General features: G+C 43.2%; 1 protein-coding gene across 1 annotated transcript in view; it reads left to right on the top strand.

Annotated features, from left to right (window-relative positions):
- Positions 1-2,607: 2,607 nt before the first annotated feature.
- The window catches only part of RAB7A (RAB7A, member RAS oncogene family), a 76,144-nt gene continuing 57,230 nt past the window's right edge, over positions 2,608-21,521 (top strand). Inside the window, exon 1 of the mRNA XM_027586201.2 lies at positions 2,608-2,827. The gene's annotated coding sequence lies outside the window, so the exon portion shown is untranslated. The remainder of the gene's footprint in view (positions 2,828-21,521) is intronic.

The raw sequence follows: 21,521 nt of genomic DNA, 5'->3' as shown, positions 1-21,521 counted from the left end.
GTGCCTTCTCTTTTCATAAACTGGTATAGTTTGAGCAGACTGATCTGAGGGGATATTAGAATGAGATGAGGTCAGAGAGGTATTTGGGAGTCAAAGCTTTTAGTTTTAGTCTGATTTATGGGAAGAGTCTGAGCAGGAGAATGACGGTTTGACATTTTGATAGAATTACTCTGGCTGCTGTGTTAAGAAATGATAAGGAGAGACGTGGGAGCAGGAAACCAAGATTTTTTTGCACTACTCCAGGGGAGAAATGATGGAGGTTCAGACCAGGTGGTAATGGTAGAGATAGTAAGAGGTAGTCACATTCTGAATATCTTTTGAAGGCTATGGATGAGGGGCACAAGAGAGAGGGGAGTTAAATTCATTTTCCAGGACTGCTGTAACACATCGCCACAGGCTTAAAACAACAGAAATGTAGTCTCTCGTACAACTCAAATAGAAAATTCAAAATCAACCCCCCCCCCCTTTTTAGTCTTTTTAAGCTTCTGGTGTCTGTCAGCATTCTTTGGTTTGTGGCTACTCACTCAAATCTCTGACTCCATCTTCACAGGGACTTCCTTTCTCTGTGTGTTTGTACTCTGTGACTCTGTGTGTATCTTCTAAAGACACTTGTCATTGGATGTAGGACCCACCTGGATAATCCAGGATGCTCTCATCTCAAGATCCTTAATTACATTTGCAAATACCCTTTTTCCAAATCAGGTCACATCCACAGGGTCCAGGATGTAGGCTTATCTTTTTGCCAGTCACTATTCAACCCACTACAGGAGACAAGAATGATTCCAAAGTTTTTTGAAGTGAGCAACTGAAAGAGTGAAGTTTTCATGAACCAAGACATGAAAAGACTATGAGAAGAGCATGTTGTTGAAGATGGAGATAAAGTTCCAAGTTGATCTTAATGTGTTTAGATGGGGCGGGTCTTTGATAGGGTGTCCCACCCTCTTAAGAGCTTTACAGTGTGCAACTTTATTGCCTCACCTTTGACAGTAAGCTCAGGGAGTCTTGAGCTGTTCTCACCAGCTGGACTCCAAAGCCTGACCTTTATGCCTACCTGCTTGTTGTACTCATTGACCTTCGTCCCACAATTTTCCTTAGGCTCTTCTTTCTAGCTTATCTTTTAACTCAGGCAAAAGACCTGAGGGGCATAACATTCCCTGATGGAAACCAAAATACCCCTCAATCGGGGCACCTGGGTGGCTCAGTTAGTTAAGCGTCTGCGTTCGGCCCAGGTCATGATCTCAGGGTCCTGGGATAGAGCTGCATCGGGCTGTCTGCTCAGCTGGGAGCCCTGCTTATCCCTCTCCCTCTGCCTGCCACTCTGCCAACTTGTGTGCACTCTCTCTCTGTCAAATAAATACAATCTCTAAAAAACAAACAAACAAACAATACTCCTCAAGCAATAACAACTGCCCAGACCACCCAGACCAGTTTGAACTTAACCCCCTACTCACACCTATGCAGATGGACCATGGAGTGGCCCACAGAGTGACCCAGACTTACCTTTACCTCATTGTAACTGTAAAATCTCCACCCAAGGAAGAGCACAAGCCTCATATACATAACATAGAGTGTATGTATAGGCATGTTTCCTTAAGGCACATGCACCTCCTTTTGCTCACCTCTACATAAGATGACAAGGCTCCCTTATCTAAATATTCATCCTAACCCTAAATAAAAGGAATCCATTTGCCTTTGCTCCGTGAGCCACGGATTTGGAAGTTATTCCCAGCGATCTCCTTATTTGCTGGCAAATAAAGTTTACTTTGTGAGGCAACTCCACCTGGTGCACCTGTGACTCACTAAGGAGCGACCTCATGTTAGTTGGGTTACACTGGTTTTCCATTTTCTTGGACCAGAAGAAATCCATCCTGGTAATGTCTATCACTCTGTTACACAATTGGTACATCTATTTTCAGTCGACTAAATCATGCACATTGACGTCCAACCTCCCTTGGTTCACATCTCACTCTACTACTTACTGTGTGAGCTAGGTCAAACTCACCTGTAGCAGGTCTCTGTTCCCTGTTCCCAAAATGGTGAAAATAATCTTTCCTTAAGTGATTAAAGTAAGGACAAATGGAGATGATCCAAAGGTGTAGTACAAGGGCATGGTAGGCGCTCAATAAATATGGGTACCCTTCCTCAACACAATGTAAGTCTGTCAAATAACCACTCTTTTAGCTCCCACTACTCAGAGACCTCTCCCTGAGAAAGCCTGTTTCTAGAGCATGCATGCTTTGTTGATCCTGAAGAGCTCAGAGCACACAGTAGGGCTACTTAGTTGACTGATCAGTGCCTTCTGCAGAGGGACACTACTGGAAGAGCCAGTTTACTCTCGTCCTCTCTTCCCTGTCATTCCTCATTCCGGGGAGAACGCGGGAGCGGGGGAAGTGGGGGTGATGGCTGAGACAGCGGTTTGCGGATTCAACATGGCGCCGTCCTTCTCATTGTACGAGCCTCAAAGATGGCAACAACCAATTGGGGGCAGACATGTTTGTACCACGTGATCTAGGCTCAGCCCAGAAGCGGCCGGAACGTGTCGCAAGATTGAGGCGGGGCTCCTCCCCCGCACTCTTGGCGTCTAGAGTCTCGTGACAGGTACTTCCGCTCGGGGCGGCGGCGGTGGCGGAAGTGGGAGCGGAGCCGGAGTCTTGGCCATAAAGCCCGAGGCGGCGGCAGCGGCGGCGTTGAAGGCTTGGGGAGTGCCGAGGAGTCAGCTGGAGCCGTAACTTGAACTTCTCCTCAGCCCCTGTCCTCCCTTGTACTTCCTTCTCGGTGGGAGCCCTAGCGACGCGTCCGGCCCGGAGCCCCCAGCGGAGCGGCCGCGGTAAGCAGCGGGCCCAGCCTGGCCGGTGGCCTGGCCCCATCCCCCTCCTCAGCTCCTCGTTCGCCTGGGCCTCGCGTCGTCCGTACCTTGGGCAGGCTCTGGGCCCAGCGCAGGCCTCGCGGGGAAACCCAGCGTCGCTCAGCGCCCAAGAGCAGGCCCGGACCGCACCCGGCCGGGAGATTGGGGGGAGGTCAGAGGTCGCCGGGTGTGAGCTCTGGCCGGGTTGCCGACCTCGGGCGGGCGATCCCAGACGCCGTGCTTCCTGGTAGCATCGAGACCCGGAGTGTCTCCTGATTTGGGTGGTCTCTGGACACTGGGGGCCTGCGCCGCGACGGGACGCGCTATTGGGCTGAGTGCCTTTGGAGCAGCGAGCCGGAGTGTGTCGGAGCCGACCGCGCCCGCTGCCTTGTCTGAGGACGCTGTCCCGGGCGCCGCCGACCGCGCGGGCCTTGCTAACAGGCTCCCACGGCTGAGCCACGTTCCCATCTGTGTCTTCAGTTGAACAGCCTGACCCTGTTAAGTGAGAGAGGTTTCCTGACGGCAACTGAGTCAAGGCAGTGAGTCAGGTCACGTGCATTGGGCTCGCCCCAAGCACTTGTATACACTTGAGACGCTTCTGGCTCTGGGAGACGGGGAGCTTTTTGTCCTAAGTATGTTGTGGTAAATCCCGAAGGAAGTTTTCAGACTTGTTGGGGGAAAGTTGGTGGTTGGCTGTAGAGCTGTGTTTGGACTCCACCGCGTCGGGGACCTCTTACGACCTTAAATCAAAGCTTGATGCCTAGTGGTTCGTAAAAGTGGAAAATTGAGAATAATAATAGCAAACATTTGAGCGCTGGTTGTGTTCTGGGCAGCGCGGCAAAAACTTTTGCACAGATTTTTATGTTTAATGCTCAGAACAGCCCTCATGTACCATTATTGTCAAAGAACGGAGAGGTTAAGTTGTTTGTCCAGGGTCACACAGCTAGTAAGTTAAGGAGCGAAGATTCAAGCCCAGGCAATCAGACTCCAAAGGACTGTACTCAGTCTCTGGGTTTTACTGCTTTCCGATGCTCCTGAAGTTTGTGATCTATCTTTTGCCACCTGGTATCTCCCTCTCTCTGCCTCCTTTGTTTCTAGTGATGCCATTTGAAAGCCTCTTCTGGTTCTACCTTACAGCTACCTTAGTTCTACCCTAAAATCGTAAGATACTCCATTTGCGGTTGTGACTTTTAACACAGGTTTTTGTAGTGTAGTGCCAGTATTAGAAGCTCTACAGTTTTAGCAAAGTGCTTAAATGGGGTCTGAAAAATTTTGTTATGTAAATGTTTTGTCGAACGAATTAATTCTGGCAATCCTGCCATGTGAACCTTAAAACCTTAGTACATGGGTATCTAGCCAGTTGGTTCTTTCCTGTTGAAAATACTGTCTTCTCTTTGGATTCCAAAAGAACAGGCTCTTGTCTCTTCCTTGTGACTTAAGCAGCTGATTAGCCGCATGACTTCTCATCCATGGATTAATAGAGTCTATTAGTGTGTTTCTCTTCAGACTTTGGAGAGTTTGCTCAGATTTGAGTCTTAAGAACTGGAAGGTGAATTGTGAGTACTTCTGAAGATACTGTCCAAGCCAAAGCTTAGTCCTCCCAACCCTGTTGTATTCTATTTTTTTTAACTCTGCTACCTAAAAATATGATGTATTTAAGTGAGTAATAAGTATGGTAGTCTTAAATTAAATAATGTTTAAATTTAGAGAGTAATGATGAGCACCTTTTCATTCATTGAGATGTTTTGAGTATTAGGCATTACTGGTTATTGACTCAGGGAGATCGGTGTGGTTATTGCCCTACCTAAAGGAATTTAAAAATGATGTGTGATCATGGCCAGGAATTCTGTTGTGGAAATGGCTTGGTGGTAGAACCTGAGGCTTTTGGAAAGAGGAGTTGTTTGTCATCTCTGCAAGTGAATCCATAGTAGGCAGTCTGGTATTCTGGCCAACTTGAAGCCTTTGTTAATCATAACAGCATTTGTATGGTTTGCTCTTGAGAGTATAGAAGATAATGTTACAGTTTCAAATTGATCATGTCTTTGGAAGAGAAGCCTTCAACACTAAACTTGTTTTTCCTTTTGCTCTAGTGGCATTTTGTTATTCACTTGAGGGAGTTCATGTCATTGCTATTTGATACTGCAAATGTTTGCTGTTGCACTGCTCTTTGAGCAAAGGCACATTTGGCATGCTGGATTTTTTTTTTCTTTAGCTGATGAAGAAAGTTTAATATAGTGCCCACCAGTTACAGTTTACTAAATAAAGCCCTATGCCACCCCATCTCCTGCAACCGCCCTGGCTCCCCTTCTTTAAAAGGAAATGTGAGGGGCACCTGGGTGGCTCAGTTGGTTAAGCGACTGCCTTCAGGTCAGGTCATGATCCTGGAGTCCCGGGATCGAGTCCCACATGGGGCTCCCTGCTCAGCAGGGAGTCTGCTTCTCCCTCTGACCCTCTTCCCTTTCGTGCTCTCTCTCTCTCATTCTCTCTCTCTCAAATAAATAAAATCTTTAAAAAAAAAAAAAGGAAATGTGAGTTTTGTGTTTGTGGTAGAACTGCATGAGTAAACAAACAGAAGGGTGGAATGTAGGAGAAAGCACTCTAAAAATAGTTTTGTTAGTATATATCTCCAGGTAATTGTTAGTGATCACTTGGGCATTTGATTGTTTTATTATGTTTTGTTTGTGCCTACCAGGCCTAAGCCCCCAAATCCCATAAAAAGAGCATTGCTTTATAATAATGTATGGCTTTGAATCTGATTCCTGACCCCACCGCCAAGTGAAGCAAAAAGGTTTTGGTTGTTTGATTAGCTTCTAATAAATCTCCAAAGAGAATTGCGCTAATATCATTTCTACCCTTATATTGGTATTAGCCTTTCTGTGCAAAGGTGTAGCAAACCCAGACCACACTCTTGTGATAGTCTTCTATGCACTGCTCCTTTCTGAGATTTGACATAAATATGTACTATTATTCCTATGGTAAAATTGTTTAACTCTGCATCTGTGCAATTCAACAAATAAGGCCAAGGATTTGACTAGATATTAGACTAGGAGTTACCACAGGCAAGGTTTCCTGGGGAAGTAAGGAGGAGGAGTCCTCCTGAGTAAGGCTAAACGGTGGTTTCCCTTGGTACTGCTGTCATCCTCCGAAGGAGACTGAAGCCCTAGAAATGAGCACCACCCTCCCCAAACGCCTGCGGCTGCTGGCTTTCTGCTGACTCTTATCTCCCATGTAAGGTTGCCATTGTATTCTCTGTCATCCATTCCTGTGTCACCAAACATTTATCTGTTAATGCCATCTAATAGATCTCTGTGCTTCTATGTCTGCAGTTTGCTGCAGACACATTTTACAACGTGTTGATCTCTTCAGTTATTTGTTCTAATGTGTTGATTTCTTCAGTTATTTGTTCTCACATCTTCTATTTCTGCCTTTTCCTAAACACAGAAAAATAGTTTGCATTAATGTTTTAAAACTTCTTAATGGTGATCGTGGTCAGTGTGATTTGTGAATCAAAGGTAAAAGTGATGTGTGGTGGATGAAATCAGAACAGGCTTTTTAGCAGTGCCTCTGACTAGTTTCAATTTTAGTACTCAGGCTGTGATTTCAAAAACAAATTTAAGAATAGCTACTTGCAAAATGTCTCTGTGGGGGAGGAAGAAAGCTTGGGAGTTAGTTCCAGTGGTGACATACAGTGTTGGCCTTGCTCATTTGCCTGAGGATGCAGTACTTAGTGCAGGGGACCTCAAGCCTCTCCTGGGCTGTCTGTTTTGGTGACGTCATCACTGCCGTGGAGATAAGTTTTTGTTGTCCATTTCCTGGTCGACTTGGACTGCTTGCGTTGGGGCAGAGCAAATCTGAGGAAGCAATTAAGGGAGGCCTGGGGACCTGGTCAGTGTTAGGAATTCTGTAACTTCACTTGGCTCTCAAATGAACTTGCTTGTGTGACTGCTGTCAGACACGGTGAAGGAGCTTCTCTGTTCTCTCTGACCCTTCAAGATGGCTTGTGCTAGTTGCTTACTGGCTTTCCTGGAGTTACCTAGCTCAGTTCAGTAATCCTTTAAAAATTACATTGTGATCTAAATAGTTACATCGTTGGTTTCTAATTTTTGCATGCAGTTTTAACTAAAAGTTTATTTCCATTTGATGAACTTTTAATTTGGGTAATTGAGAATGCGTGATAAAGCCAGTACGAATTAACTTTTTTATTTTTATTTTATTTATTTTATTTATCTATTTGACACAGAGAGAGCAAGAGAGGGGGCACAAGAAGGGGGAGAGGGAGAAGCAGGCTTCCCCCCGAGCAGGGAGCCCGATGTGGGGCTCGATCCCAGGACCCTGGGATCATGACCTGAGCCGAAGGCAGACGCTTAACAACTGAGGCACCCAGGCGCCCCCGAATTAACCTTTTTAAAAACCCAGTTGTAATAGCACAGACTTTATAAAAAGTAGTGCCTCTTACCTATAGTATTTAGTCAGTCTACCAACAGTGCTCTATGTACTTAAGAGATCTGAGGACCCCAGAAATAACTCTGGGTCATCCGGACTGCCCACAGGTTCACAGCCACTCTTAAATCCTGTGACCTCTGCCATTCAGTTGACGGTTGCTAAAGAGTATTAACATTTTGTAGAAACCTTCTTACATGATATTTGTCTTTAAATACTTTTTAGTGTTTGTATAGTGCTTACCATTTACATAGGATTTCATTTGGTCTTCCCAACATCTCTGTATGCTGAGAGGGTAGCCTTTTCTGTTTTTCTGCATGAGATAGTTCTGGGTCCTCAGGTGGTCCAGCTGCCAGAATATTAATCTATGTCTGCTGAAACACATAGGTGTTTTGTTTTGTTTTTTAAGATTTTATTTATTTATTTAAAAGAGAGACATAGCGAGAGAGGGAACACAAGCAGGGAGAGTGGGAGAGGGAGAAGCAGGCTTCCTGCGGAGCAGGGAGCCTGATGCGGGGCTTGATCCCAGGACCCTGGGATCATGACCTGAGCCGAAGGCAGACGCTTAATGACTGAGCCACCCAGGCGCCCCAATACATAGCTATTTCTGATGCACCACCCTTTCTGATTGTACATGATGCCTTAAAGATCTCAGCGTTTGACTCCTTGTAAAAAAAAATGTATTTTTCTTCCACTACCGTTTATTTATTTTAAAGTTTTGTTTTTTGTTTTATCTCTACGCGGAACATGGGGCTCAACCTCCCAACCCCAAGATCAAGAGTCACGTGCTCTTCCAACTGAGCCAGCCAGACCCCCCCCCCCTTTTTATTTAAAATGACATTTCTCAGAGCACCTGGGTCGCTCATTCGGTTAAGCGGCCGATTCTTGATTTCCGGCTCAGGTCATGATTTTGGGGTCCTGGGATAGAGCCCCATTTCGGGCTCCTCGCTTAGGGAGTCTGCTCTAGGATTTTCTTCCTCTCCACTCCTCCTGCTTGCCCCACATGCATGCGCTCGCTTCCTCTCTCTCAATAAAAAATCTTAAAAAAAAATAAAATGACATTTATCTTTTGTTGGTTATTAAACGTCAGTTCTTTTTTTTTTAAGCTATGGGTTTTTTTTTGTTTTTTTTTAAAGATTTTATTTATTTATTTGAGAGAGAGAATGAGAGCACAAGAGGGAGGAGGGTCAGAGGGAGAAGCAGATTCCCTGCTGAGCAGGGAGCCCGATGTGGGACTCGATCCCGGGACTCCAGGATCATAACCTGAGCCGAAGGCATTCGCTTAACCAACTGAGCCACCCAGGCGCCCACGTCAGTTCTTTTTTTTTTTTTTTTTTTTAAGATTTTATTTATTTATTTGAGAGAGAGAGAGAATGAGAGATAGAGAGCATGAGAGGGAAGAGGGTCAGAAGGAGAAGCAGACTCCCCGCCGAGCAGGGAGTCCGATGTGGGACTCGATCCCGGCACTCCAGGATCATGACCTGAGCCGAAGGCAGTCGCTTAACCAACTGAGCCACCCAGGCGCCCCCACGTCAGTTCTTTTTAAGGGAAAAAAAAAAAAAAACTAGGGAAATACAGAAGTAAAAAGAAAAAAAAATCCCAGAGGAAGACCGCAGTGTTATTTTCTTCCTGTGAATGTATACTTTAATATCTTTCTTTTAGGAAATTGAATAAAATATAGTGTGGGAATTTAACTATGGGGGGGGTGTGAACACCTTTGGATCTTTGACCTGTGGGATCTCTCCTGAAAAACACTCAGAGATGGGAAGCTGGGGATCATGAGACTAGCTGTGTCTTTCAGATATTTAATGATAACAGGTGCAGAACCTGATGCATTCAGTTCAAGAATAAAGTTATTTGGCATGGTGACACTGGATAAGTAAAGTGTTGCCCTTATTTTTATTTTTTAAAAGATTTTATTTATTTATTTATTTATTTATTTATTTATTTATTTATTTGACAAAGACACAGTGAGAGAGGGAACACAAGCAAGGGAAGTAGGAGAGGGAGAAGCAGTCTTCCCCACGGAGCAGGGAACCCGATTCGGGGCTCGATCCCAGGACCCTGGGATTATGACCTGAGCGGAAGGCAGACGCTTAACGACTGAGCCACCCAGGTGCCCTGAGTGTTGCCCTTATTTTTAAATACTTTTTCATTTCTATAAGTAAACTTTGAAGGAGAACATACAGAAATGCACACAAATAAGTGAACTTGGAGAATTTTTATAAACTTAGAAGCCCCCTTGTGCCTCCTTCAAGTCATTATCCTCCCCTCCTCCTAGGGTAAAGAGTGCTGATTTTTTAACACTGTAGTGTGATTTTGCTGGATTGGACTTTGTATAAATGGAGTTATACGCTGTGTACTCTTCTGTGTCTGGTTTCTTTGATCCATTATTGTTTATGAGATTTTGTGTTGAGTGCAGTTGTAAACTATTTTCATTGCTGAGAAGTATTCCATTATGTGGTATACCATCATGTATTTATTGATGTTTATTTCGGTAGCTTATAATTTATGGCTCTTACAAATAATGCTGTATGAATGTTCTTGTGTCTGCCTCTGACTAATATATGTACACATTTCTATTATGTTAATACCGAGGAGTGGAAAGTTTGAGTTTTAGGGTATGTATTTGTATTCTTTTGCTAGGGCTGCTGTAACAAATACCACAGACTGAGTGGCTTAACCAAAATAAATTTATTTTCCTGTAATTCTGGAAGCTAGAAGCTCAAGATCAAGGTGTTGGTAGGGTTGATTTTTTTTAGAGACTTTTTTTTTTAAGATTTTATTTATTTGACAGAGAGTACAGCAGGGGGAGCGGCAGGGAGAGGGAGAAGCAGGCTCCCTGACGAGCAGAGCCCGATGTGGGGCTCGATCCCAGGACCCTGGGACCACGACCTGAGCCGAAGGCAGATGCTTAACTGACTAAGCCACCCACGCGCCCCTTGTTTAGAGACTTCTTAGCTTGTAGATGGGTGTCTTCCGGTGTCTTCACATGGTCTTTCCTCTATACCTGTCTGGGTCCTAATCTCTCCTTATAAGGACATCAGTCATATTGATTAAAGCTCACCCTCATGACCTCATTTAACCTCAGTCACATCTTTGAAGACCCTGTTTCCAAAGATCGTCACATTTGAGGTTTTGGGGGTTAGGACTTGAATATATGAATTTCGTGGGGATACACTTCATCCCATACCAGTATCTGTTACACTTTGGTAGATACTGTCAGTTATCCAGTTGTTGTACCAGCTAACACTCCCACCAGCAGTATTTGAGGGTTCCAGATATTCCACATCTTGCTAACACTTGTCTTCTTTTTCATTTTTTTGCCCCTCTGGTAGGAACCTGTTTTTTTATGGCCCCATTCAGTACCAGTGTAGGTAGTCCTTGAGGGAGTAGAGAAGTTGTTTCTGGAGCTGAGTGTGTTATAGTTTGAGACATCTTGTAAATGTTTTGTAAATCCATTAGGGTTAGAAAAGCAGAATGGTTTCAGTCTAGTGAGTGGGTAGTCCTCCATAGTTGCCCTTGTGGATTAGTTTTTGCGTTTATAATCTGGATCCATTCCTGGTGGTGGAATTGGCCTAAAAGTATCATCTGTGGGATATAAATCTAGCCATAATAAACAGTGCTTTCATTCAAACTTTTCTTTGATCTGCACTTGAGTTCTTAAAATATTGGATTCCTTCATACACATGTTAGAAATAGGCCTGTTTGCATGGTCTGACTGTCCATTTAGATACTGGTGTTTGACCCAACAGCTTTCTGGCTGAGTGATCTTGAGCTTTTTTGTACATCTGCTCTAGACCTTAGTTTGGTTGGAATAATTTTACATGATTTTACCCCTCCCCCACTCTAAACTCCTGGAGGGCAGGGATGAATCCTTCTAGGATGGATCTTGAGATATTACTCAGTAAACTTAAAATTTTTTTTTCCAGTTCTAACTTTGCACAGTAAGTTACTATTTGTAGCATGTAAGTTATGCTTCTGGGCCAGTGATTAATATGTAGAGCTTTCCTGAATGCTAAACTGTTCGGTGTTCATTTGACAGATTTTTATTGTCTGGTATAAGAAAATACTGCTGGCAGCTGTGGGGAGCATAAAATAAAGATCACTGGAGGTTTAGGAATAATTGTGTTTTTTTTAAGATTTTATTTATTTGACAGAGAGAGCACAAGCAGAGGAGAGAGAGGGAGAAGCAGGCTCCCTGCTGAGCAAGGATCCTGATGTGGGACTGGGATCATGACCCGGGCCGAAGGCAGCCGCTTAACCGACTGAGCCACCCAGGCGTCCCAGGTTTAGGTATAATTGTGAAAACAAGGCGGATGAGAGTCATAAAAACAGCTTAAAGAAGATGCTAGAGGTGTTCAAATGGCTGGGTTAAGTCCGTGTGGAGTGGAGTTTTGGTGTGGAGGCAAGACTTGGGAAACCCATTATAATTGGAGGGAATGGCATAAGCAAATGAATGGAGGTAGGGAAATGCTAAGGCAAATGGAGTAGCTGCAGTATCTCCAAATTGGGAATGATCATATATGTATGGGGGCCAGATGGAGTGGGGGAGGGGAGGCACTCCAGTGCCTTCTTGAAGGGTTTATGTTTAACAAAGTGATACTTCACTAGATAAAGCTAAGATAGGACATAATCGTCTCACTTGAACCTCACGACCCTATTGAGTAAGGCAGGTGGTACCCCAGTTATGAATAAGGAATGACTTTGATGTTATAATTTACCTAGAGAAACAGATATTGAGAGATTAGTGGGGCTAGGACTCAAATACAGATGTGTTTAAGCCTTCAAAGAGGTCCTTCCTCAGAAGTGTCTTTAACATGGGTTAAAAGGAGTTGGCTTGGGAGGGATGGGATGGAGAAAGAACAGTTTATGGTTTTACTCTTTAGCTAGCCAGCCCATTGTGGGCTCCTCTTATCACTTTATGGACAATCTATTTTACTGGGTAAATGCCTGAGATAACTTAGGGTTGCTAGCAAAAGCTTTGAGCTATTGAGAATAGTTCTGTGTAACTGTTACACTAGCTATCTGCTTTCCAGTCTGTTTTACCAAAAAAGAAAAAAAAAAGTCACCATCATCCAGGTCCCTAGCTAAAGACTCAGCTCTTGGTTTGGTACCTGCCTTTAGAAAGCTTGAGAGCAGTGGGGTGCATCATAGTCAAGAGTCTATTGGGTTGGGGCACCTGGGTGGCTCAGTCGCTAAGCGTCTGCCTTCGGCTTAGGTTGTGATCCCGGGGTCCTGGGATCGAGCCCTGCATCGGGCTCCCTGCTCGGCGGGAAGCCTGCTTCTCCCTCTCCTACTCCCCCTGCTTGTGTTCCCTCTCTTGCTATGTCTCTGTCAAATAAATAAAATCTTAAAAAAAAAAAAAGCATCTATTGGGTTGGACTGCAAAGTCCTCAACAGGAATTGCTTTCCCAGGAACTTGCTTCTTTGTAAAAGTTGCTTTAGTTCCCCCCACCATGACTGATACATGGAACAAAGTGTATATATAATCAGTCTCTTGTGGAGATCAGCTGTTACCTTGTTTAAGCTTCACTTCAGAGTTCAATCCAAGCAGCAGATGAGTTGTGACTGTCTCTTTCCAGATAAGGAAATGACCAAAAGGAAGTGCTCAGTATCGTGGAAGCCAGTAGTGGGATTGGAACTGGCGCTCCATATTCCAAGTTATCAGATGTTTCTTTAACCCTAATAGTGGTGAGAAAAATAACATCTTATCTGGAAGATCAGCCTATGTAAATTTTTTTTTAAAGATTTTATTTATTTATTTGACAGAGAGACAGCGAGAGAGGGAACACAGCAGGGGGAGTGGGAGAGGGAGAAGCAGGCTTCCCGCCAAGCAGGGAGCCCGATGTGGGGCTCAGTCCCAGGACCCCGGGATCGCCACCCAGGTGCCCCAAGCCTATGTAAATTTTATTGTTCAGTTTTACTTAAAAAGAGTTTTTTTTTTTTAAAGAAGGCTGCTTTGGGGCGCTTGGGTGGCTCAGTTGGTTAAGCATCTGCCATCGGCTTAGGTCATGATCCCGGGGTCCTGGGATCGAGCCCCACATCGGGCTTCCTGCTCAGTGGGAGCCTGCTTCCCTCTTCCACCCCGCCCCTGCTTGTGCTCTCACTTGCTATCTCTCTCTCTCAAACAAATAAATAAAATCTTTAAAATAAAAATTAAAAAATGAAAGATGTTTTGATTATTCTGTTTCTTTTGAAATAATGAGTTTTCAGGTAGTCAGTTTTCCAGCAATATGAGACTGAATAGGCTAGGTTACTCTGCAGCAACAAATAACCTCAAAATGGTTGAAAGCAACATAGGTTTATTTTCTGCTCATGCAGCATGTGTAGCGTGAGTTTTCCAGGGGCTCTGCATCATTCCTACTTCAGTTGAAGGAGCAGCCACGATATGGAATATTGCTGGGTGTCTTGGCACAGTGAAAAAGAACTATTGGAGGGTCTTGCTCCTGCAGTTAAATGTTCCAGCCCGGGATGACACGTCACTTTGGCTTACAGCTCACACTGGCCAGAATGAGTCACACCATAGAAGAAACTAAGGATGTGATTCTCCCGTGGACCTGGAAAGCACAGAGTTGGAAATATTTGGGAAAAAGTACCAGTTTTACAGTGGCTTGCTGCAGTAATAGCTGTTGGGGAACGAATGGCTCACTTGTAGATTGTTGTTCCCATCAACTGGCAGTTTAAATGCCAAAAAGGATACCAAATTGCCTTACTCACAAGATCACCTTTCTATCCTAAGAAATCTTTCTTTCTTTTTTGTAGAAATCTGTTTATTTTAAACAATGTGTGATAATGTCAATTTAAGTGCCTCCAAGTACCCTTTGCAGAAGTAGGTGTGAAAGAAACAATTTGAGTCTGAGTGAGCGTTCCTTTGCCTTCTGTGTTTTCAGTGTTGGAAACCTATAGACTTACTAGATGTCTTTTAACTGATTTCTCACCCTCCCACCTCCTGTCCCCCTTATAAGGTGCAATCAGGTAGTCTTAAAAATACTCCTTAGGTCCTCTTCCTCCCCTGCCTGCAGAACCCTTGGTTTTCCATTGCCCTTGGTTATGTCCCTCCACACACCGCCTCTGGTTTGTCTTCCTGGTTTTGTCCTTTCTCTGATGCACACCCTGTATTGTTTTACTTAACCCTAAGTGGTTTTACTTACCCGTTCTATACCACACTTTGTTCCCTGTTTCCTTAAGCTTGGTTCCTGCCACTTCCCTTCATTTCTGGGTTCTGTCTTTTGGTATCCTGCCTGGCTCAGGTACTACCAGCTCCATTTTTAAAGTTGTTTGTGGCCACTTCAGCCCATACTATTGTCAGTTTTCACTGAATGCCTATGACTGGTATTTCATATATGTGTCTTACACACACTTTATATATGTGCCTTGCCTACTCTAGGAGAGGGGCTTCAGGGTAGATACTAAACTAATTTATCTGTTTTCCCTAATCATTTGGAAGGAAGAACTGAAAATATATTCTCCAGGTGGTTTTTGGTGTATGTATGTGTATGTTCTCATCTGTTGTGTTTTCTGGCTGAAAAAAAGAAATACCTGTAAATTCTTCACATTGTTTGAAATCAGTAGGCCAGAAGCTGTAGGATTTGGGAGAGTTCCTTAAGCAGGGTCACAGTATGACTTTTAAGTAAGTTACCTAAGCTTCCGTTTCCACTTCTGAAAGATGAGAGTAGCGGATTGGCTGTCCTCAAGGTCCTTTCATGTTTTGGCTTTCTTTGGCTCTTGATCATACTGCAGTGGCTTTTGCAATATCCCAACTGTCAAGATGACACCATCAGAAACTTTGAAGACCCTTTAAGCCATTTCAAAAGCTATCACCCACAAGGAGCCCTGCTCATTCACTTCTTTATGAGGGGCAAAAGTAACCTCACCATAGGTGGTTAGATTTTTCTTTTTTTTTTTTTAAGATATTTTTTAGAATTTATTTGTCAGCGTGAGCACAAGCACAAGTAGGGAGATGACAGGCAGAGGGAGAAGCAGGCTCCCTGCTGAGCCAAGGAGCCCAATGCCGGACTCGATCCCAGGACCCTGGGATCATGACCTGAGCCGAAGGCAGATGCTTAACCAACTGAGCCACCCAGAAATCTCTAGGTGGTTAGATTTTTTCTAGAATGGACTTGTTTCTAAATGACAGAAGCAAGTGAATAGTTCTCTATCACACTTCTGGATGATTTGGTGACTATACTTCCAGACTTACATGTTTATATATATTTTTTTAAGATTTTATTTATCTTAAAAATATATATACTTGTGTTCTCTCTCTCTCTGTTAAATAAATAAAAATCTTTAAAAACAAATTTAAAAAAATAAAATTTTTCTGTATGTACTGCACACCTTTCCTTGTCAGTACATACTTTTTTTTTTAAAGATTTATTTATATGAGAGAGAGAGATCATGTGCGTGCGTGTGCAACTGTGTGTAGGGGGGTGGGCAGAGGGAGAGGGAGAGAGAATCTCAAGCGGACTCTGCACTGAGCACAGAGCCCAATGCAAGGCTTGATCTGATGACCCTAAGATCATGACCTGAGCCAAAACCAAGAGTCAGATGCTTAACCAACTGCGCCACCCAGGCGCCCCCAGTACATACTCTTTTTAATAGCTGTATAATATTGCATTTACCAAGTTTAACCATCTTCTAAATGAGTGTTTCAGTTACTTCCAGCTTTTCTCTTTAAGAAAATTATTTAAGGGGCTTCTGGCTGGCTCAGTCAGTGGAGCATGTGACTCTTGATCTCGGGGTTGTGAGTTAGAGCCCCACATTGGGTCTAGAGATTACTTAAAAATAAATTTTTTAAAGATATTTATTTAATAGTTATCTTCATCCACTTGTTTGATCACTTCCTTAAAGTATAGTTGTTATTCATACTTAAAATTTGGTATTCATTACCTTACTGCCTCCAAAAATTTGTCTACTTAACATTTGTAGCTTGAGAATTCTATTTATATAGTTGCCGATTGTCAGTTTTCTTAATGGTTGCCAGTTTAACTAGTTGGAAAAATTTAAATGATACCTTGATACCTCATTTCCATTTTATTGATGAGTAGATTAAGTTTTTTTAAAAAAATATTAGCCATTTATTTTTCTTCTGTGAATTGATTGTTTTCTCTAATGCCCAAGTGAGGCAGGTTGGTTGTTTTAACCTAAACTTTTTATATAGCAAGAATATTGACCCTTTTTCATGTTGTAAACATTCCAGGCTTGTTTCTCATGGCTTGGTTTGGTTAATGGTGTGTTTTTGTAGTAAAGAAACTTTCCTGTGCATCAAAAACTAATGATGTAATATAATGATTAACGTAACAATAAAAATTTTTAAAAATTTAAAAAAAAAAGAAACTTTCCTGTGGTCAACATCGTCGATTTGCTTTGGTTTTGGGGTTTCATGTTATCATATTAGGCCTTCCCTATCCTAAGGGTAATAAAAACTGTTTTTCCCTAGTACTTAGCACATTGGAATTCTTTTTTTTTTTTTAATTATTATTTTATTTATTTGACAGACAGCGAGAGAGGGGAACACAAGCAGGGGGAGTGGGAGAGGGAGAAGCAGACTCCCCACTGAGCAGGGAGCCCAATGTGGGGCTCGATCCCAGGACCCTGGGATCATGTCCCGAGCCGAAGGCAGATGCTTAACGACTGAGCCACCCAGGGTGCCCCGCACATTGGAATTCTTATGTATGATGCAATATGACATCAGAATCTTTCCAAATATACAGTTGTGCCAGTATTTTGTTATATTGTCATCCTTTTCTCACTGACTAGAAATCTTTTTATCACACACTAATTACCCACCTACATGTATCTTTTTTAATTCTTCTGATCCATTCTTTGTCTCTGGGACAGTACCACTGTCTTACTTGCTTCTGCTTCATAATATATTTTGATAAGTTTAGCAGTTTTCCATCTTTCATAGAACTCTGTCAGAGTTAGGCTCAAAATATGTTTGCTTCTGATTAAATTGGTTTTCTTTCTACTCCCTTGTCCTGGTCCTTTAATCAGTTTGGCAGTTTCATTCATCAAGAAATTTATAAGAAGCTTTTTCTAAGGTGCCCTGGCAGAGAGAGGCAGCTAAATTCTCTCCCCTATGTCTGGGACAAATACTGTGCAATATCTCATATAGTCAGTAGGTTTTATTGAGCACCATCACATCCCAAGCCTTGTGCAAGGTAGTAGCTCTACAAACAGTAGAAAACCTGGTTTCTGACCCCCAAGGAGCCTTGGGTTTGGTAGGGCAGTGGTACATATCTTTCAGTCCTTGTAACCCAACTGCCTTAGGTGATGGATTGAAAAAAGACTTTGGAAAGCAAGTATTAGGTTTTAAATTATGTTCATGAAGTTCTTATGCATTTCATGTTTTGTCTTCTATGGTCATTTCTTGCAGTATTTGAACACACACAGTTCATAATCCACACTCTAGATGGATTTTTTTTTTTAACCAACTTTTCTTGTTTAACTTTGACAAATTAGATTTCTTTGTCACTCCTATTGGAGGGTTGTAATAGCAGATTCCACACGAGTGTCCCAGACTTGGCATCAGCTAAAAATGTGTTTTTTTTTCTTTTTACTAATTAATTGTAACAAATAAGGGAGTTGGGGCGCCTGGGTGGCTCAGTCATTAAGCGTCTGCCTTCGGCTCAGGTCCTGATCCCTGGGATCGAGCCCCGCATCGGCCTCCCTGCTCAGCGGGGAGTATGCTTCTCCCTCTCCCACTCCCCCTGCTTGTGTTCCCTCTCTAGCTGTATCTCTCTCTGTCAAATAAATAAATTCTTTTTTTAAAAAAAGGGAGGGGAGTTAATTAATTTTTACAGATAAAGAGGACACCATCGGGCCAGTCTTTATTTCCAGAGCTGTTGAAAAAATGTTAGCAGTTTGAATTGGGAGAAACGATTGTGTTTTAGACAGGAAAAAAGTACACTTGGTCAGCGGGTTCTTACTTTTTTTCCCCTTGCTTATCATCTTCTAAAGTTGTAGCTAATCATTTCTGCATGACAACAACATGAAATCCTGTCTACATGTGACGGGATTTCACCTGCCACCTGCCCCTGCCAAATTGCTGTCTTCTGTGGCTTGCAGGTCTGTGTGCCCATAAAGTAATCTGGAGATAAAGAGCATCCGTGATCTACTTGGGGGAGAGAAAGGCCTGCTGTTTCTGTGAAGGGTGGAACCTTGTGGCCAGACTTAGCCCACTGGAGAGGTGAGGCAGTAGCAAGATTCCCCTTGTGAGTTTGGGAGGGGGGGTGGGAGGGGAGTGAGGAGGAGCTCATGTTGGTCAGCCTTGTAATGTACCCCCTCCCTAGACAGATGGTGTATACAGTTAGTGAATAACTTCACCTCTGGTTGTTCATGGGCCAAAATCAAACAGTGCATGTCAGAATCTGAGGAGTTGGTTTTTCTGCTTCCCACTGCTGTGGTAGAGAACAGGTTCCACCTTTGGTGACAGGGAAAGTGGAATGTAGTCGTTCAGACATGCAAGCATCCAAAGGATGCTTTGTACCGGGTGCTATGCTAGGGAAATACCAAAGGAGTAAGATAGTTCCTGTCCTGGAGGAATTTTTCTTTTTGACTATGTGACACATGAGGAGCCACCCACAAAAGGGGATAATGAAGTGTGAAAAACACTTGATAGTAGGCTTCTGGACAGGTGTTCAGTTTTTGGATGTGAAGAGGTAATGATAAACTTCATACATCTAATTGTACAGAAGGAAACCTTGAAAACAAATATTTTCCTACCTTAATCCCTCCTACTTTAGACAGTGAACCCTGTAAAGTTGCTTGGTTTTGACCTACAGAAATGACATTTTCATAGGTTTCAACCTAATAAACAGAAATGGGAGCATATCTTGTTCTGTACCCTACCTTAAAAACTAACTACATTTTAGAATGTTCACTCATAATACATGTAAGTCTGCCTGTGTGCGTTTATGTGTTTTGAATATACATTGTGAAGCAGGGACAGAATTCTTTTCACCACTTGGGTTTTCTTGGCTGCGAGAGATGCATCAAGGAAAGGAGAGAAGTGGACCCATGACCTTCCCAGTATGTTAATGTGGCCGAACCTGGAAGTAGGGCGTCTAGATTCTTGGCAGCAATTGATTTGAGTTGATAGATTTGAGAGGATGGTAGGCCTCGAAAATGAGGAGGAAAGATTGGGACTGAATACAGTAAGGAAGCTGGCGTGGTATACACTACTACTCCGTGTGGCAGGCTTTGTGTTTTCTGGGTATGTTACTATTCAAGAGCCCAGGTAGGAAGTACTATGATGTGGCTACAGACAAACAGATTTGTGGTACTCTCATTTTCATATTAACCACATTTCATAATCTGCCCATATTTACATATTTGAAAAGAAAATGACGAAATATGTGGGACATTATTTTAGTTGCAAGGATTTACAACTAAAATAGCGTGGGTAGAGGCACCTGGGTGGCTCAGTCGTTAAGTGCCTGCCTTCAGCTCAGGTCATAATCTCAGGGTCCTGGGTTTGAGCCCCGCATCGGGCTCCCTGCTCGGCAGGAAGCCTGCTTCTCCCTCTCCCCCTCCCCTTGCTTCTGTTCCCTCTCTCGCTGTCTCTCTGTCAAATAAGTAAATAACATCTTAAAAAAATAATAAAATAAAATAGCATGGGTAGGATATGCGCAAGCCTGGTCTAAGATGGTGACTGTGGCTCTAAAAGCAGGGACACCTATTTGACAGGTTTTGCACAGATAGGGTAGGCATGGGCAAGCACAGCAGCGATGGTGAAAAAGGAAATAGAGCTAACTGCTCCTGAAAAAATGGGATTAACCATTAACCAAAGATGCATGGGCAGTGCTGGCATGGTGTGGTACCGATTTGTATCCATTTCTGGTGATACTGAATATAAGTTCCCAACTTCCCCTATTGCTCCTAACCAATGATTATATTCATAGTGAACTCATTCATATTCACAGCTATCGACAGGTTAATTGTGAGGTAGTTTGGCTGTTTTTGGAGGGAGAATTTGGTGGGAATTACTGACTGTTAGACATTAATTTCCCAGACATTATAACTCCTTATCCTACTGATACAAATTTATTGCTTCAAAAAGGCATTTTTTTAAAAATTTTTATTTATTGGAGAGAGAGAGCAGGGAGAAGAGCGGTGGGAGAGGAACAAGCAGACTCTGTGCTGAGCGTGGAGCCCAACATGGGGCCTGAGATCATGACCTGGGCTGAAATCAAGAGTCAGACGCCCGGGGCGCCTGGGTGGCTCAGTTGGTTAAGTGTCTGCCTTCGGCTCAGGGGTTCAGGTCATGATCCCAGGACCCTGGGATCTAGCCCCACATCTGGCTCCAGCCCCACATCCCATCTGGCTCCCTGCTCAGCAGGGAGCCTGCTTCTCCTTCTCCCTCTGCCTGCCACTCCCCTTGCTTGTCCCCTCCCCCTCTCTCTCAAATGTATAAATAAAATCTTAAAAAAAAAAAGAGTCGGATGCCCAGCTGACTGAGCTACCCAGGCACCCCCCCAAAAAAAGGCATATTTTAGGGAGAGAAGGCTTCTGGAGTGAGAGCTAAGTACTTTAGCTGTATGGAACATTCTTTGTATCCTTTCTTACATGTGCTTCCAGAAAGATGCTTCTATTAAGACAAAGGAAGCTAAATATTTTAGCAAATATTCAAGTCCCTAATGTGTTCTGAGCACAGAGTTAGAAGTACTAACTCCAGCTGTACCTTCAGAGCACTGGACAGTTGTACCTAGAATAAAGACTTTTGAAGTAAATTCTATGCCGTGCTCCCATCAGCCACCTCATAATACTACATATCACTTCTGGTATTTTGAACAGTACTTAAACCCAGGAGCCACTAGTTTGATATTTTAAGTCTGTGCTATTAGATTATCTTTGTCTCCTGCCACATATCGGTTCCTTTCCTGTGATGGTCCTCTGTGGTCACAAGAGATATAAGAAAGATGTTACATTTAAGGAAGGAATGACTCATCCTGATCCTTTACCAAATCTAGAAAACAAATCATACTTATGTCAAAAAAATATGCATGTACCTGGCATTTTCTGCTGAGAGAATTAGCAGTGATTCAAGAGCTTGAATGAGTTTGGTCAAGGTCTGAAAATTGGACTGGTTCACTGATAATTTAAATTAAAAGACTATAGACTGCAGTGATGTCACACAAAATGATTGAGTGGGAAGCTTTAGAGGTCAGTCCCTCTACCAAGTCAGCCATTGACCTCGAAAGAGTATTTGGAGTCAACTATCTTGGAACTC

Source organism: Zalophus californianus, chromosome 1 (genome assembly GCF_009762305.2).
Source record: "Zalophus californianus isolate mZalCal1 chromosome 1, mZalCal1.pri.v2, whole genome shotgun sequence".
Classification (NCBI taxonomy): domain Eukaryota; kingdom Metazoa; phylum Chordata; class Mammalia; order Carnivora; family Otariidae; genus Zalophus; species Zalophus californianus.
The sequence above is the reverse complement of the archived record's forward strand: the minus strand, read 5'-3'. Positions and strand labels throughout refer to the sequence as shown.